This window comes from Sorex fumeus, unplaced genomic scaffold (genome assembly GCF_029834395.1).
Source record: "Sorex fumeus unplaced genomic scaffold, SorFum_2.1 ptg000010l, whole genome shotgun sequence".
NCBI classification, from domain to species: Eukaryota; Metazoa; Chordata; class Mammalia; order Eulipotyphla; family Soricidae; genus Sorex; species Sorex fumeus.
In genome coordinates, this window is record NW_026606067.1 from 41,958,112 (window position 1) to 41,976,636 (window position 18,525).

At 42.3% G+C, this 18,525-nt stretch overlaps 1 protein-coding gene across 4 annotated transcripts in view; it reads right to left on the reverse strand.

Moving 5' to 3' along the window:
- Window positions 1-18,525, reverse strand: part of TBL1XR1 (TBL1X/Y related 1) — a 160,817-nt gene that overhangs the window by 83,634 nt on the left and 58,658 nt on the right. For 3 of the 4 annotated variants that reach the window (XM_056110515.1, XM_056110518.1, XM_056110516.1), the window contains one exon: window positions 4,800-4,868. The exons of the other annotated variant lie outside the window; for it this stretch is intronic. The gene's annotated coding sequence lies outside the window, so the exon portion shown is untranslated. The remainder of the gene's footprint in view (window positions 1-4,799; window positions 4,869-18,525) is intronic. 4 annotated transcript variants of the gene reach the window in all.

Genomic DNA, 18,525 nt, shown 5'->3' on the forward strand with positions numbered 1-18,525 from the left:
TTTCAAGAGCTGGGAAAAGCAGCAACCAGAGGCAGAGAACCGCCAGGGCCCCGTGTCCCCACAGCTTTCATCCGCCCCTCCGCACAGGCGTCAATGCCCCTCACCCACCCCACCCCACTCCTGAAGAGGAGCTGCAACAGCAATCCAGCGGAGCGAGCGCCACTCTGAATTTACTGGAGGGATTCAAGAGTTTTTGATTCAAAAACCCTTTTACGACCGATTTCAAAGTTAATCTCCAGAGGCATAAGTTCTCGACCAACGAAAATTAGTATTTCACACAATACTGTTCACATGACAGCGTCGGTTGCTTTTTTAAAATAATGCCTCTTCAAAGAGAATGAAAATGAAAGGTAACTAATAGGACAGTGGACACAACAAGGGAACTTTACTGGTGATGTGGAAAGTGGACAAGAAAAAAAGGGGAGGGTTCCCCCAATATGGACCACACGCACTGTGCGCTCATTTGGAGCGGCCTTTTGAGAGGAGCCCAACGCTGGGATCTAACCCCAGGAGAGCAAGCAAGCTATAACTAGTCACTTCTCTTAGGACAATGGAGAACAAATGTTGACAGATTATATCAGAACAATTGACCTAAGAGGAAACAAGGTATAGAAGAGCCAATAGAATTGAGTTGTTAAAACATTTCTCACTGAATTCCCATGAGAGACACAGTTACAAAATTGCTCGTGATCAGTGATACAATGTTCCACAACCCATCCCTTCACCAGGGCCTGCTTCTGAGAGAGGCGCTTTTCTTTTCTTCCCTTCCTCCATCTGCTCCCCTCTCTCTCCCTCCCCCTCCCTTCTTCCTTTCGGACATGATGGTTTCCCATATAGGTACCAAACGGTTTTCGTGAATGTCCCGTTACCTCCTTTCAGCACTCAGTTCCTGTCCAGAGTGATCATTTCCAACTACTACTCTTAGAGCAGACCCTTTCTCTATGCGAACTGCCTTCTGTGCCCCAGGGAGCAAGCTAGAATAGAGGATTTACTGGTGCAACAGTGGGTGGCAAGGCCCACCACACACCCCTCCTCCCTCCATCACCCAACTCTGACCGGCACAGCCGGATGTCGGCGTTGCTGGCACCCCGCTTTCCCCAAAACGTAACTCTAGAAACTGGGAATGGGAGTAGAAATTATACTGCTCTCATTTTCCTCCACGGGGAGTATTCTCTGAGTCTTGTTCTTCACTGAGTCCCAGAGGTCCCGCCTGCTCCCAGGCCCCCAAAGCCAACAGCCACCTCCTTCCTCAGGTTATCCTGAAGAGGCTGGCCATTGGACGTTTCTTGTCTTACTTTCTCACTACCCCACTGTAACTTTCTAGGTTCAAGTTTTAAATAAAATGGCTATAATAGAGTCGGATTCACATGGTTCTAGTCTAGTAGGAAAATCCTGTTCTCAAATTAATTTTTTAAAATTTTAAGTGCACCAGGTAATCACAAGCAGGAGGGATCAATGAACAAAACTGATAACTTCTACTGAAAGTAACCATCACTGGAAGCCATAAATAATTCTAACGGGAATTGGAACTATAGTGAGATACCACTTCACCTGACACATATCACATACACAAACACAAATATATATCCAAAGGTTCTGATGATAAACTTTACAAGGAAACAAGCACTGCTAGAAGAAGTTTTAAATTGGCGCAATGCCCAAGAAAGGGAACTTGAAAACTTTCTTTAAAACTGTAGGCAGGGGCTGGAGCAATAGCACAGGTGGTAGGACGTTTGCCCTGCACGCGGCCAACCCGGGTTCGGTTCCCAGCATCCCGTATATATGGGTCCCCTGAGTACCGCCAGGGGTAATCCCTGAGTGCAGAGCCAGGAGTCACCCCTATGCATCGCCAGGTGTGACCCAAAAAGAAAAAAAAAGCTGTATGCATATTCAAACTTACACCTAAATTTTGCATTCCTGAAACACTAACGTAATCACTACCACTCATGTTAAGTATTAGGAAGCAACTCACTGCCAGCAGGTAATCCCCGAAACGCCATAGATGAGGCCAGGGCTATGTGCTTTAAAACAGAAACCAAGGCAAAGCGATGGGGGCGGCGGAGGGGGATGAGAGTGCGGGACACCCTGAATGGCGGCTTCTTTCACACAAAACAAAATTAAACTCAAAACGTAAATATCAAAAATAATTAAATGCATCCAACTCTGTTGTGTAAATATAAAAATGATCTATGTATGGGGCTGGAGTAGCACAACAGGCAGGGCGTCTGTCTTACACGCGGCCGACCCGGGTTCGAGTCTCAGCATCCTATATGGCCCCCAGCACCACCAGGAGTAATTCCTGAGTGGAAGAGCCAGGAGTGACCCCTGAGCATCAATCTCTGGGTGTGACCCAAAAAGAAAAAATATATATATATGTACATATACATATACATGTATAATTATTTTTACTTACATGTTAATTTTATTTAGATACTGTATCACGTACTATATAACACAGGAAAGAAAGCTGCATACCATTAGGAAGAGAGATTTTCAGCCTGAAATCTAACAGGTAAAAGACTTAACCGTCTAGTATAAACCATTCCTTTATGGCTTTTTCAAAGAAAAGCGAAGACACTAAATAACACACGATGAACAAGGAACACTAGGGCACTTCTCTATTGGGGGGAGCAGCTCAGTATTTGCACCAATAATAATAAATTTACTAGCACATCAAACAAATGTATCAAGATGTCTTCAGTGTCCTCAGCTAGACTATAAATTTGTCGCAACGCTGGCTTTCTTCACCACGAACACACATTAACAGAAGTAACTGAAACAAAAACTGTTGAGAAGATGAATGACTTAAAACATTTCAGGGGTTTTCAACAAAAGCTGGCAAAAGCGTGTCGAGATAATCTGCTTTAAAATACAGTCTACACACCGTTCCAAAAATGAAACAAAACAGTACCATCTATCAATAGCACATAAAAAATTCACTTGATTGACACTTAAAAGAGAGATAACTCATGGCCTGAAAGATGGCAGAGCGGGCAGGTTGATTCCCTGGTGCATAGAGTCCACTGAGTTGCGCCTGGAGCAATGCCTGGGTGCTGCCAGGAGGAAATCAGGACACTGGGAGGAGGGAAGACGGAGAAGGAAGGAGGAGGCAGGAGGGGAAAGAGGAGGATCCTTAGTTTCAGCACCTGTGCCTCGTATGTCCAACAACCCCAAGGAATGACTCTCGGGGACACATGCCACTCCGACCAAGAAACTAACCGACTCCAATGTGGGCTTGTCCTGGGGGACCTGACTCTATGGGGGGTCAGGGACCAAAGCCGGGTCAAGCACCTGACAGCTACACTATGCGTGCTTTAATGAGCGTGGTGCCACCTGGTACCTGGCACCAGGGCCCCATCACCCCTGTACCACGGAGCCTAAGCAGCAGAGCACACCCAGATCATAGCACTGAACAGCCAAGATAGGCGGCCTGGGCATCGCTGCAGAGGACGCTGGTGTCTCTGAGCACTGCTTGCACGAGCCCCACCACTCCCAGCCCAAGAAAACTGTTCGTTCAGACAGAAGAAACCCTCCTCTGAAGACACCGACAAATTCCTCTTGAAATGCATCATGTCTCAGGGTTAATTCCATGGGTCACTTCACACCCTCCCTTATCCTGGTTCAGTTTCAGAAAGAAGCAACTATCGTTTCACCAAATTCTAGAAATGTCGCTCAGCTTCTGGAACTCCCTAATTTAGCATTTAAAGTAAAAATCTGATGGAGTAAAACTAAAAAACTTGAGTAACGTGTACTCAAAAACATTTCCAAAGAGAACACTTTCTGTTGTGCCGATTCCTTTGGGGGGATCAGGGGTTCACGGCTGGTTTGCTCAGGGCCTCCCCATAGGCTGAGAGCAAACCAGGGTGAACGGCACTCAAGGCAGGCACCGGAACCCCTGTGCTATCTGACTGGCCTGCCGTTTACTTTCTCATTTTTCCTGTTACTTTTACACCAAAAGAAACAGCTGTGACATTTTAGGTAAGAAACTACTTTTTATAAGTGAGAACTCATTCTGATTATAATTAACAAGGATGAGACCTCTTATCCTACAGCAAAATAAAAAAAGGAATGAAGTTAATTCCATCATCTAATTTTTTTTAAGAGTGACTTTCAAAAGTCATGCCAGACATGTACAGGAAAGAGAGCAGATTCCAACTCCTACAGAGCCCAGTGGTACTTTTACAAGAGCTAGTTTGCTTAACGCAGTTGACAGTCTTTTATTCCGGGTGGGGAGAGAGAGGGTTACTAAATAGGCTTTTAACAACGTAAAAATTGGCTCTCCTTAACTATTGGAATAATGTGAAAATTATTCACGAGCAAAAATCAGGTAGGACGTCAGACAAAAAACTGTCCCACTCACTAACATATTACAATAAATGCAATGTGTGTCAGGCTATTTTAGTAAAATGAGAACAAAAACATGCAAGATTATTAAACCTGCTGCTTCAACAAGTTTAACAAGAAACTTTTACACATGGAACACGGTCCCCTTGTTAAAGTACAGGACTATCATTATAAAAGAACCTTCTGTATCCTGGCAATCATAATCAAAAGATTATAGAATTTATACATCATGAAAAACTAAAAATTTACAGACAATGAAAAAGCAAGGGTTGGCAATTATCCTTGTAAATAACAAACTACTTGAAGTGGTTTAAATTATGGATCTTTGAAACAAGTCTTTCTAGTCTGGGAACATGTATATTTGTCAAAGGGGAGACATTTTCTTAATAGTTCTTAAGAGAATAACAGAAAGCAATTAAAAGCAACTCTGACATTTGCACGGGAGTTATTCTTACCATTGGCAGTGCATTGATGTAGGGATGTACAAGTGAATATCCGGGACCACCAATCACAAGATGCTGATGCTGAGAAAAAGGAAAGTAAAATATTCAGTGTCCCCTAGAATTTAGTTTAAAAGATTTCCCAAATCAAATTTTACATGTATAAAATCCTCTTTAATCTGTAGGGTCTCCACCAGTGAATACCTTTCATACCCCGTATGAATAAGAGTTGCTTATTGTTACTGCTTTTAACAATAAGTAACTGTTATAAACAACAGCAGTTGCTTCTGAGTACAAAATATGTGTCAGAAAATGTATCTCTACAACATTCCTAAAAGGCTGGCAAAGTGAACAACAAAACCACCACCACAACAAAACCCAAAGGAGGTGAATTTGCGAAAAGGGAGCACTCACCCCAACATGCAACTCAACTCTGCAAATGTCACTACATGGCCCGGTGAAGTTATGATCGTTAGTCATGAGTGTGAATGGCATAAGCTTGTATTCTGCTTGAAATGGATGACTTTCAAAGAGTTAAACACCAAAATAGTTCAATCAACACCAAAAATTTTTACATTCTGCTGAGTTTACCCGTTTTCTCAACTGAAAAACCACAGCAACTGTGTCCCACCAACCTTTGTGTAAATATATACGGATAGCACAGGACTGAAGGTAGGCCTTGCCTACGGTCAACTCAAGTGTGACCCCTGACACAGAACCAGGAGGTTAAGTGCTGGGCACAGCCAGGTAGTGGCCCAAAAACCAAAGTAAATAAATGAGCTGTTTTGGTGTTTGCTAGAATGATGATCATCACAGGCTTTACCATGTGAAGTCTTACATGAGTGTAAACTGGTCTGATAAAAAGGAGTAGTGTTTTTACCACACGCATATAGCTGGCAAATTTAGTCAGCAAACCCTAGAAAGATAACAACGCAAACACCGTGTATAATTCCCTTTAAGTCTGTTCCTCCGGTTTTATTATTAGTTGATTGGCTGAACTCTCATTTATACTGACTGTATACCTGCTAGTGCTACTTAAATAACTTTTGGTAGATCTAAAAAGATTGAGGAATTAAAACAGCATTTATTAAATATGACAAGCGGGGAGAACAGCTTGCACGCAGCCAACCTGGGCAGATCCACGGTTCCACATATGGTGCTCCACGCACCACCAGGAATGATCCCTCATCAGCCTGAGCATCCTGGGTGTGACCCAAAAACAAAAAACAACTATGGGCTGAATAAATTCCAGGTAAGGGATGAATAAATTCCTTACATGCACAAGGCACTAAGTTGGATCCCTGGCAACACAGGGCTCTTTGGATGATGCACTCTAACATTTTCTTGTTTCTTGTATTTAGTTTGGGAGTTAGTCATCCTATCACTTCCAGGGGATACACCAGGGCTACCCCTGCCCTCGGAGGGTCCCATCGTGCCAGGGAACAAACTCAGGACCTTGGACACAGCAAGCATGTGATCTAGTGCCTCCGTCCTGCCTCCCATTTTACTCACACTTCCTAGTCAGTTTCTTTGCAGGAATCTTTAAGTCTGTTTCATGGAGTCCGATTGAAACTAACACAATCCATCTACTGCCACACTCAAACACAAGGAAACTTACAGCAGGGAGTGCAAATTCATGGTAACTACACAAGACCTGGGAGGGATGAATGTGAATGCCACCGTTGCTGATAAATTGCCACTCTTCCGAAGACAAGTTGTGTATCAGAGGTTACTGGTAATTTTTAATTGAACTTAAAAACATAAATCATCCAATAGAGAACTGTACGCCAACGCTACCTTGTTCACTTCACTGGGTTGTATGCAAACACACACTCACACAGTTTTGTAAAACACTAAATGAGACCACTCTAGCTGCTAGCCAGAGCTCAAACCCAGGTTCATCACACGCAAGGCAAACACCCGACCCACCGAGCCATAGCTCCAGTCCTCTCTTCCTACTTTTCCATGACTAGTTTGTTTTCCTTTCGTTACTCTCAGGTACCTCTAATCTATCTTGTTTTTTTTTGTTTTTTTTTTTCCATTTATTTATTTTTTACAGAAGCTCCTTACAAGCAAAAGGTGACAAGAGTGATTTCAATATTAAGTAGCTAAGTAAATTTTGGACTCAAGAATTTGAACAGAATTTATCTGCTGCAAATCATCTATTTCAACTGAAGAATTTCTTGCAAGTCATTAGTCTGGTTTCTAAGTTAGATGCTTCTCTAGTCAACTCATTTGTTCATTCCCTGGCTATTGTGTAGTATGTATGTCGAATGTAGCCCACATGATCCTCTGCCATAGAAGAAGAACATATGAAGACAAAGCTGTACGTTGTACAAAGCTATTACCAAAACTAAGGTGCACGTAAAATACTCAAGACAGACATTTCTAGTAGAAATGCCTCCCAGAATAAGCCGATCTATCCAAAGAACAAAAATTATGCAGACCTTCTACATCTGCCTTTCTTCTCACTTGCACACAACCTCTAGTGTCTGCAGAGTGTTTCATCATCAACCTCTGCCGTGACATCACTCACACCTCTTCCATAAAACTCCTTCTGCTCTACTTCTGCCCACCGAAATAGAGCAGATTTCTTCTTTCAAGGTTAAGCCCAAATCTGCTTCTTCCCTGAATGATTCACTCCGCCAGCAAGTGCGGAACAGGAGCCCTCCTTACTACACGCCTTCTTAGCCACAATGCTGCCTTATTCTCTTGTCATGCCTTCCCTATCAAGATTTGAGAACAAGGACCTAGCTGTTCTTCTACCTCCATCACTGAGCTAAGAATCGTCTCCTGAATACACACAGTTCTTTTTTTTTCCCCTTTATTTTATTTTATTTTTTTTTACAGTTGTAAATTTACAATTTTTTGTGCTTTGGTTTCAATTATACAATGATCAGATACCCATCCCTCCACCAGTGCCCATTTTCCACCACCATGGATAATATCCCTCCCACCCCCATCCCCCCATCCCCCCTGTCTCTGTGGCAGGGCAATCCCCTGTGTTCTCTCTCTCCTTTTGGGTGTTGTGGTCTGCAAAAGAGGCATTGAGTGGCAAACATGTTCAGTCCATAGTCTACTTTCGACATACATCTCCCCTCCTGGGAGGATCCTCCAAACATTCTTTATTTGGTGCTCCCTTCTCTATCTGAACTGCCCTTTCCTCTAGGATACCTGGCTGGCCTCTAAGTTATGGAGTAATCGTCCTGGTGCTGATCTCAGCTATTCTTGGGTATTAATCTCATACTTTGTTACTTTATATCCCCCAGATGAATGCAATCTTTCTATGTCTATCCCTCTCTTTCTGACTCATTTCGCTTAGCATGATACTTTCCATATTGTACCACTTGTATGTAAATTTCATGACTTCATCTTTTTTAACAGCTACATAGTACTCCATTGTGTAGATGTACCAAAGTTTCTTTAACCAGTCATCTGTTCTTGGGCATTCAGGTTTCTTCCAGTTTCTGGCTATTGTAAAGAGGAATACACACAGTTCTTAAATCATCTATCGGATTAATTAACAAATGTATATATACAAATACTTTACAATGAAATACAGCCCAGTAAATCACATTGGTGTGAAGAAAAGCAAATTTCAATTTTTAAAATGCTTAAGAAAGTCTACTTATAATACATCAATTTTAATATCCCCATCTAGGAAGTAGCCAATAAAGCTTGATCTTTATTTAAAAAAATAAATAAAAAACAGATGATCAATCATATAAAATGAACATCCATTACCCTGTATACTACATAAACGTAAAATATCTTGCTTTACTTGTTTGTGATAGGCTGGAGCGATAGCACAGTGGGTAGGGCGTTTGCCTTGCATGCGGCCAACATGGCCAAGCCGGGTTTGATTCCTCCACCCCTCTCAAAGAGCCCGGCAAGCTACCGAGAGTATCTTGCCCACAAGACAAAGCCTGGCAAGATTCCCGTAACGTATTCGATATGCCAAACACAGCAACAAGTGTCACAATGGAGATGTTACCGGGCCCGCTCGAGCAAATCGATGAACAACGGGAGGACAGTGACTTGTTATGATGAAATAAATATCTGCAGGCTTAGCTTTTGTCTTAGTTTCGAGTTATAGCTTTTAGGAGTTATAGCTCAGATTTTGGCTAAAATATCAATTTAGTAGGATACTACATCACAGAAAAAGACATGGCAGACATCTAAAATCTACCACCCCCACATAAAAGAAATTTTTTAGGAGATGCAAAACTGTAGAACTTTATTTTGCAAAGACAAAGTACAAATGGCAAGGCACTTGTGCTTTGCATGCCACAGACCAGGGTTGAAAGCCCAGAATCACATATGGAACTGGTACTGAAGGTCACCGGAAGTGATTCCTGAGCATAGAGCCAGAAACAGTAATTACAGACTAAAGCCAAAAGTTTTTAAAATCAAACGTTTTATCAATTAAAACCATTCGCAGTGGTATTAAAGGTTATGCACTAATATTTTCCCATCAAGTTTTCTGCTCACTGACTTTTAATCCTGAACAATCTGACCATGAGAAAATACTTAAGAGTCAAGCTCAGTTTTTGATACCAAAAAGCAGATACAAAATTTGTGCAGTTAAAGAAATATGGGGGAGGGTGGGCCTGTTTTGCTTGTTTGGGGTCCACACCCAGCAAAGGCCCGGATGGGATGCGGGGGGTTGAACCCAGGTCAGCTGCATACAAGGCAAGGGACTGGTCACTCAGAACCCTGTCAGTTCCTTTTCAAACTAAAAGTATTTCCACAAAGTGTTACTATGTAACATTTCTTTTCCTTTTCTAAAAGTTACTAAATGTTACAATTTAAAAGTTATGCCTTAGAAGTGAGACCTAACATTGCTGTCTTTGCAACAAAGTTGGACAGCTAGACCTTTTACAAAGGAGTCTGGGAGGAAGAAACAGGTAGCTTAAGCCTTCGAAGTAAAAAACCTGACATGACTCTTACCAGATTTCTCACTCTTCCAAAGGACCAAGTATCTGATTCAAAATACCAAGAACCTGAATCACTAAGTAGGCTGCAACAAAACAAAACATCTGCTGAACAATGCATTCCCAGCAGAAATAAAAACAGCTCAAGCTGGGAAACCAGCTCTTTGACCATGTGCTACAGGAAAAGCATTTTTAGGTTCTAAGTCAACTGTGACAATGCACTCCTCATTCGGATTGATACATCTAAGGTATGATCTGCACTTCAACTGCACTGAAAAGCTTCCTCAGATGATTCCAATGAAGGGTGAATGACAATGGACTCTGGAGCAAAAAAGGCAGCCAAGTTACATAAACTTCCAGTCCAATTCTAATAATTAATCTCTGGAGAGAGGCTTTGAGACAGCAGCACGACAAGGCAGTTCTCACAACCACACTGCAGAACACACAAAACGAGCAAATTCAGAACCGAACAATAAGAAAGGCTCAATCTAAGATTTCAGAAACAAGCACCACAAAATGGACGTCACCATTCAAAAGGAATTACTATTTATATCTACATGTAGCTATAAAAACAGAACGACTAAGGTTCAACTTTGTGTGACAAAATTCTAATACATAGGGGTTATAAAAAACACTGGGGGGGGGGATACGCCATAGCCATGCCACCTGACCTACCCCAAGCTGTTTCATTCGGGACACCCCAGGTGGGGGTGGGGGTGGGGGTGGGGGAGGAGACGGTGGGGACCCAGCCCCAGAAGCTGAAAACCTCCAGAACGCAACTGCCCACAGCTGCTCTCCTTACGCTCGGGCCAAGCCTCACCTACGAGTGAACCTATTCCTGGACATCTCATCCCTTATTACCACTTGTATTCCAAAAGTAGCACACCACATTTGATGGGGTTGAAGGCAGAAGGCAAACAATCTTACAGGGAAATACAGTTACACAGATACAGACGGGCTGGAGCGACAGCAAGCGGGTAGGGCGTTTACCTTGCATGCGTCCGACACGGCCGACCCTAGGTCGCGATTCCTCCGCCCCTCTCGGAGAGCCCGACAAGCTACCCAGAGTATCTCGCCCGCACGGCAGAGCCTAGCAAGCTCCCGGGGAAGTGTTTGATATGCCAAACACAGTAACAAGTCTCACAATGTTATTGGGCCCGCTCGAGCAAATCAATGAACAACAGGAGGACAGTGACAGGGACCGATACAGATATAAAGCACACAAGGCTGAACCTTTAACATGTCACCAATCTCTTTAAGTAGGGTTTAATGGCTTATGGGTGAAATACAACAATCTTCACACACATTCCTCGAAGAGACCTATTTTGTCTCATTTTCAGCAGATTATTCATAACAAGCAATACAAAATAAATTCACCCGGTTTTGCTTTGGGGTCAAGCTTTGGGGTTCAGGATGGAGATATGGTGGTGGGATTGGTGTTTGAATATCAAATGCAATCAAATATTGTGAACAACTTTTAAAAAAATTTTTTTTCATTTAATGTATTTTTTTCTGATTAATATACTGAGGAAACCTTCAAAGTAATGGTAAAGTTCAAATAAAACTTGGATCTATCACTTTTAGCAAGAAAACTAAGATGATGGGGATAGGTGCCCTCACCAATTCCTTCAAACTCATCAGGATCACCAGAAACCACATCCGTGTGCAAACCAAACTCCGAAGGAAAGAAGAAAGTCACTGGAAAGGTCTTGGAGGCAGACGGTTCCATACACCATACAACAACCAAAAAAAAAAAAAAAAAAAACCCCACTGCCTTTAGTTTTTCTCATTTGGAAAATTAGCTCCTGAGAACTGGATGGTGTTTGTTTTGGTGGGTGGCACTCCCAGCGGTACACGGGGCTGACCCCTGAGCACAGCCTCAGGAGATGCCAGGGGTCGAACCTGGGTCCACCACATGCCAAGCAAGCACCCTACTCACAGTACTATCTCTCTCTCCAGCCTCTGCCCTATTTTAAAAGTGGCAAATCGCGATGAGCCTATGGTTCGGATGCAATAACACTTAAATCACGTATAGGCATGCAGAAATTAAAAGGAGCCCTTTCCTGAACAGACTGGCTAATCAGTGCCCACTTGTTCTTTAATGGGGCACAAAATACCCGTTCATATGCTCTGTGCTCGCTAGAGCTACATTTTGCCACCTGTGAGTGAACGGGACACAGCACAACTGGAGGGAGGGTGGGGGGAGAGAAGAACCACCAGTAAAACATTACATGCAAAAGACATGGCAAGGTCTGCCAAGGGGGCTGTCCTCGCAGGGGGCAAGAGTGTGGACGCTGAGCTGAATGTGGACACAAGTCTCTCGGTCACGGGTTGCCACTGAAAGCCTCCAACAAAAAAGGACAAGCTGCTTCGTTTTTTTTTTTTTTTTAAATATTAAGAATATATGCCAGGGCCTGGGGCTGGAGAGAGAGCACAGCGGGTAGGGCGTTTGCCTTGCACGCGGCCAACCCAGGTTCGATTCCCACTGCCAGGGGTAACCCCTGAGCATAGCTGGGTGTGACCCAAAAAGCTAAAAAAAAAAAAAAAAAAAACCAGAATGAAAGAAAGAAAATATGCCAAGGCCATGGAGATGGCTGAAAGAATGGAGCACAAGGCTTTACATGCAGGAGCCTGGGGTCGGACCCTAGCACCGTAAGGAAGGAAGGATGCAGGCCCTTTGGGGAGTGACGACAGGGGCCCGCTGGTCAGTGCTAGAATGGAAAAGCCTCTATGAAACAATTTGAGCAAAAAAGGGAAAATACAGTCTTACATTAAATGGTGTTATTTATGTTCAGAATTCTGAATTTTCTCTTCTGTCAGAGGATTCAAGGGTATGTGCAGAAGTCGGGGAAACAGAACAAGGGGCTCCCCAGGCCTGCAGCATCCCCAGTTTGGTCCCAGTGCCCACATGGGTGTCGCCCTCGTGGCCCTGGTGGTCTCCGAGCAGCACTGCATCCTCCGGCCTGCCCGGAACTGCTGGTTGTGCGTCCAATACTCAATGCCCAGACACACTCAGGGACTCACACGCCACTCTGTGTGTCCTTTAAAGCTACACAAGTCATTTTAAGCAGCTGATATTCATTAGTTTTTCATGTGGAATAATTACCAACTAATTTTAATTGAGAAAATGAGACTGATGTAGTTAATAACAAATGGACACTAAAAAAACTTCTGTAATGTGAACTCAGGCATTATGAACGCCAGATATACTTAAATACTAGCATGATATGCAAGCATCATAAGTACTATTAAGCAACATAAGTACTATTAAGCAACATAAGTACAAAAGACATATTAAATAAGAGAAATGTCTATAACCAAAATCTTTTAAATAATTTTACAAATAAATAAAAATTTTAGAAAAAATAAATCTATTTCAATAACATATAAGACGTTTAAAAAGCGAAAGAAACTGGTCTCAGGTTTCCTTACTAAAAGTCACAAAACAAATATTAAGCTCTACAACTTTCGCTTTTTATCGTTTAAATCATAAAACAAGTCTGTACAACAGATATTTGTTTCAAAAATAACTGAGGCTTAAAGATATTCCTAGAACAAGATCAGTGTTAATAAAAGGCAAAGTACATGAACATCAGATGCTGATTCAATTCTCAACCGCTAGATCTCTTTCATATCTTTTTCCAGACCTTTGCCTCCAAAAATTGTTTTCCTATTCCAACACAATACCAACTTTTTTAATGGAAGTAACTTACGAAAAAAGATTCTCTGACTTCTAAAAGCAGCACAGTCTGTCCAAAAAAGAACACGGATCCCCACAGAGGTACTGGGTTAGCTTATCAGTCAATGCATCTCCTTTTTTGTCACCCTGACCCAGTTTCCAAATATTTTGGACCCAGAATATTGCCGACAACAAAACAAGTTCTTGAAATACTATGTGGATTGAGGTTTTTGGTCTTAAAAACAAAACAAGAATGAAAACCTGATACATATAGACACAGATACATAATCTAGCGATTTTGGTTATATCCTATTTACATAATATTCGTGAGAGCCTCAGAGTTTAAAACACATAATCACACTTCTTTGGGAAATTTACCAAAAAGCCTTACAAAGCACAAAAGACCCTAATAAAATGACTCCAAAACATATCCAAATCAGCATGACGAATACCAGAGACAAAGAAAGAAAACTGAAAGCAGCAAATCATAGAAAGAAATTACATGCAAAGGAACACCCCTGAGATTTACTGCAGACCTATCCAAAGGAAAACCTCTGGGCCCGAGGTCAATGGTGGAACAGAGCTAAAGAAACTTAATGAAATCAAAGTCTCACCAGGAATACTGTACCCGGCTAGGCTCTCATTCACATTTGAAGGAATGATATACACATTTCATGGATAAACAACAGCTCAGGCACTTCACAGACTCAAAACCAACTTTTAAAAGAAGGACTGAAGGGGCTACTGTAAGGCAAGATTAACCCCACAAATATATCAAACTTCTACAGAAAGATGACACTAAACCACAGGACAATTATCTTTCTCAATGTCAATCATCTAAACACACCAATTAGGAGACACACAGTGGAAAAATAGATTAAAATACTGAATCCAACATTCTGCAAAAAACCATCTGAAATGTCAGAGCAAACACAGACTCAAAGTCAAAGGCTGGAAAATGATTGTTCAGACAAAAAAACTCCCTCAAAATGTCTCAAGTGGCCACACTAATTTCTGAGGACAGAGGCTTCAGGCTGGAAAAGATTAGAAGGGACAGCAAAGGTCATTTATTAATAATCAAGGGATATGTGTATCTGGAAAAATTATACTTCTAAACATACATGCATATACAGGAGGGGTCAGCAAAATACTTAAAACAATTGCTATCAGACTTCAATTCAAGGAGGAAATTGGTAGTAACCCAATAGTAGTTGGAGACTTCAACACTGCCTTGTCACCTCTTGATGGATCAATACAATTAAAAGTCAGCCCGGAAACACTGGCTCTGAAGGAAGAAATGGAATAGAGAGGGCTAGCAGATGTGTACAGGGCTTTTCATCCCCCAAAAGCCAAATACACACTCTTCTCCAGTGCACATGGGCCACTCTCCAAGATACATCACATGCCGGGCCACAAAACATACCTCCATAAAATCAAGAAGACAGAAATTGTATCGACTATCTTTTCAGACCATGATGCACTGAAAAATAGAAGTTAATCACACAGAGAAATGCAGAATCAAATCAAGTACCTGGAAAACAAACAGCTCACTACAGAACAACTAGTAGGTTAGAGAGGAAATCAAAGAAGAAATCAAAAGATTCCAGATAACAAGGACACGAGTTACTAGAACTTAAGGGACAAAGAAAAGGCACTGTTAAGAGAAAAGTTTATAGCTCTGCAAGCATTCACCAGGAAGGAAAAAAGGGCCTACATTAATAACTTGACTTTACAGCTTAAGATCTTGGAAAATAACCAATAAAAGGAGCACAAACCAGGCAAGAAGAAAAAACAATAAATCATACTGCAGAAATTAACAAGCTTGAGTCTCAAAAAAACAATCCAAAAGATCAATGAAACCAAGAGCTAGTTCTTTGAAAAAATAAACAAGATCAATAAACCAATAGCAAATCTCACAAAGAGAGAGAGAATCCTAATAAACCAAATCAGAAATAAAAGTGGGGACATCACAACAGAAACGACAGAAATTCAAAAGATCATCGGAGATGACTTTGTTTCCATATACCATGAAACAAGAGAACTACGAATTGGATAAATTCCTAGATTCCTATAACCTCCAAAGGTTAAACCAAGAGTATTTGGCATACCTGAATGGCAGACCTATCACTATCAAGAAAATTCAAACAGTAATCAAAAGTCTTCCCCAAAACAAAAGCCCAGACCCAGGATTAACTAGTGAATTTTTCCAAACCTTTAAAGAGGACATATTCCCAGTTCTGTTCAAGCTTTTCCAGGAAATTGAAGAAACAGAAACACTTCCAGTTTTTATGAGTTTTTATCATCCTGATACCAAAGCAGACAGAGACACCACAAAAAGAGAGAATTGCAGGCTGATATCCCTGATGAACACAGATGCAAAGATCCTCAACAAAATACTAGTAAATAGAATCCAACAACTCACTGAAAAGATCATACACCATGATCAAACAGGATTCATGCCAGGGATGCAGGATGGCTTAACATTTGCAAGTCAACATAAGACACCGTATCAATAAAAGAAAAAACAAAAACCATATAATCAACAGATGCAGAGGAAGCAAAACAAGATCCAGCACCCATTAATGATCAAAACTCCCAGCGGAATGGGAGTTGAAGGAACTTTTCTCAATACAGTCAAAGCCATCTACCACAAACCCACAGCAAGCATTATCCTCAATGGGGAAAAACTAAAAGCCTTTCCTGTAAGATCAGGCACAAGACAAGGTTTCCCACTCTTGCCACTTCTATTCAATACAGTACTGGAAGTATCTGCCATCGCAGTTAGGGAAGAAAAAGATGTTAAGGACATCCTGATAGGAAAGTCAGAAGTAAAGCTCTCGCGATTTGCAGATCACAGGACACTGTACTTAGAAAATCCTAAAGCTTCTACCCAAAAGCTCCTAGAAACATTTGCATGGTCGAGTGGCAGCTTACAAAATCAATACCCAAATTTTATGGCTTTCCTATATAAAAATAATAAAAGAGAATCAAGAGATTTTTTTTAAAGTTCCATTCACAATTATGACTCAGAAAATCAAGTACTTTAGAATCAGCTTAACAAAAAAGGTAAAGGACTGTACAAAGTAAACAACAAACCTCGAGGAAATGAAGACTCACCCCTGCTCATAGATTGGGGGAATTAACACTGTCAAAATGGCAATACTCCCTAAAGCACTTTGCAATGCAGTCCCTAGATGGATATGGATACCCATAACATTTTTCAGAGAAAGAAATCAAACATTCCTGAAATTCGTATGAAACAATACAATAAGCCCCCATGAATGGCCAAAGCAATCCTGGGGAAAAGAAGCTGGGAGGCATCACCTTCCTCAACTTCAAACTGTACTAAAAGTGGCAGTAATTAGACAGCATAGCACTGGAATGAAGACAGACCTGAAGATCAATGGAATGATGATCCTGTTGAACGCAGTTGACTATCCTGACACGGGCCCTCAAATATATGGCTGCTTAACCTTAACCTCCATCTTCCAGTAGGCAGGGGCCACACCCACCAACTGACCCCTGGTGCCGTGTAATCCCATCAACGGCCAAGACCCAGAGACTACAAAACCCAGCTCCTGGAAGAGTCTCCTGCCCCCTCACCAGGGGCCCCTTGGAGGGGAGCAGGTTGAGTTTCCCTCCCCGCCCCGAGCAGAGCCTGGGCAGCCTAGAACCTCCAGAACCAGCCACCACCATGCTGAGACCACTCTCCACATGCATGAAGGTACCGGCAGAGGAACAAAGGAACGCAGGTCCCGGGGCTGAGATCTCCAAGCCTGTTCGGATCGGGGCTGAGCATCCTCCACCCAGATCCTCCAAATTCCAGTAGGCAGGGGTCACACCCACCAACTGGCCCCCTGGCACAGTGTAATCCCATCAACGGCCAAGCTCCCAGAAGCGAGCGGCCACATTTGCGGCCGCGCGTCATCTTATCATCTCATTCCTACTTTGGACAACCTGGCAGGCTACCGAATGTAACCTGCCCACACGGCAGAGTCTGGCAAACTCCCCATGGCATACCCAGTATGCCAAATACTAGTAACAATAATGGGTCTCATTCTCCTAACCCTCAAAGAGCCTTGAATGTGGCACTTTTTAAAGTCTCAGGGCTAGGGCAAAGGAGACTGGTGCCTGCTCGAGGCAATCGACGAACAACAAGCTGATCGTGATCGTGAACCTTGACAAAGGACAAAGAAATATCAAGTGGAGCCAGGAAAGTCTCTTCAACACGTGGCGCTGGGAAAACTGGGTGGCTACATGCAAAAAAATTAACTCATCTCTACTGCCAGGCACAAAAGTCAGATCAAAATAGATTAAGGACCTCAATACCAATCCTAAATCCATAAGGCAGGACCCTCCCTGACACTGAAACTAAAGGCATCTTCAAATATGAAACATCACTAACCAAGCAAGTGGGAGAAAAGATGAGCAAATGGGACTACGTGAAACTAAGACACTTCTGCACCTCAAGAGAAACAGAAACCGAGATACGGAAGGCAGCCCTGGGAATAGGAAAAAGTATTTGCCCTTGTCAATACCCGTCTGGAAGGAGTTAAAAAAAAAAACCACCCAACCTCCAAAGAGAAATACAAATGGCCAAAAGCACATGAAATAACGCTCTGCATCACAAATCATCAGGGAACTGAAAATCAAAATCATGATATATCATCTCACACCACAGAGACTGGCACACATCAAAAAGAGTAAGAACCACCAGGAGACTGGCACGGACGCGGGGAGAAATGGACTCTCGTTCATTGTTGGTGGAAATGCAAACTGGTCCAGCCTTTTCGGAAAATAATATGGGCATTCCTCAAAACACTAGAAATCGGGCTCCCATATGACCCAGCAATACTACTTCTGGAAATATATCCCAGGAACCCCAAAACGCACAGCAGAAGAGCAACCTGCATTTCTATGGTCACTAACTACTCACAAGAGCCAGAATTTGAAAACAACCTGAAAGCCCAAGAACAAACCACTGGACAAGGAAGCTCTAGCACATCTCCATGGATCCATCCTCTCCGTACCTAAGAAATGCAGCTCTTCACATCAGCCTCTATACTTACCAACACCATCACTTTATGTCCCTCGGGCCTCACTTCACAAACAGTTTTAAAAGCTTCCT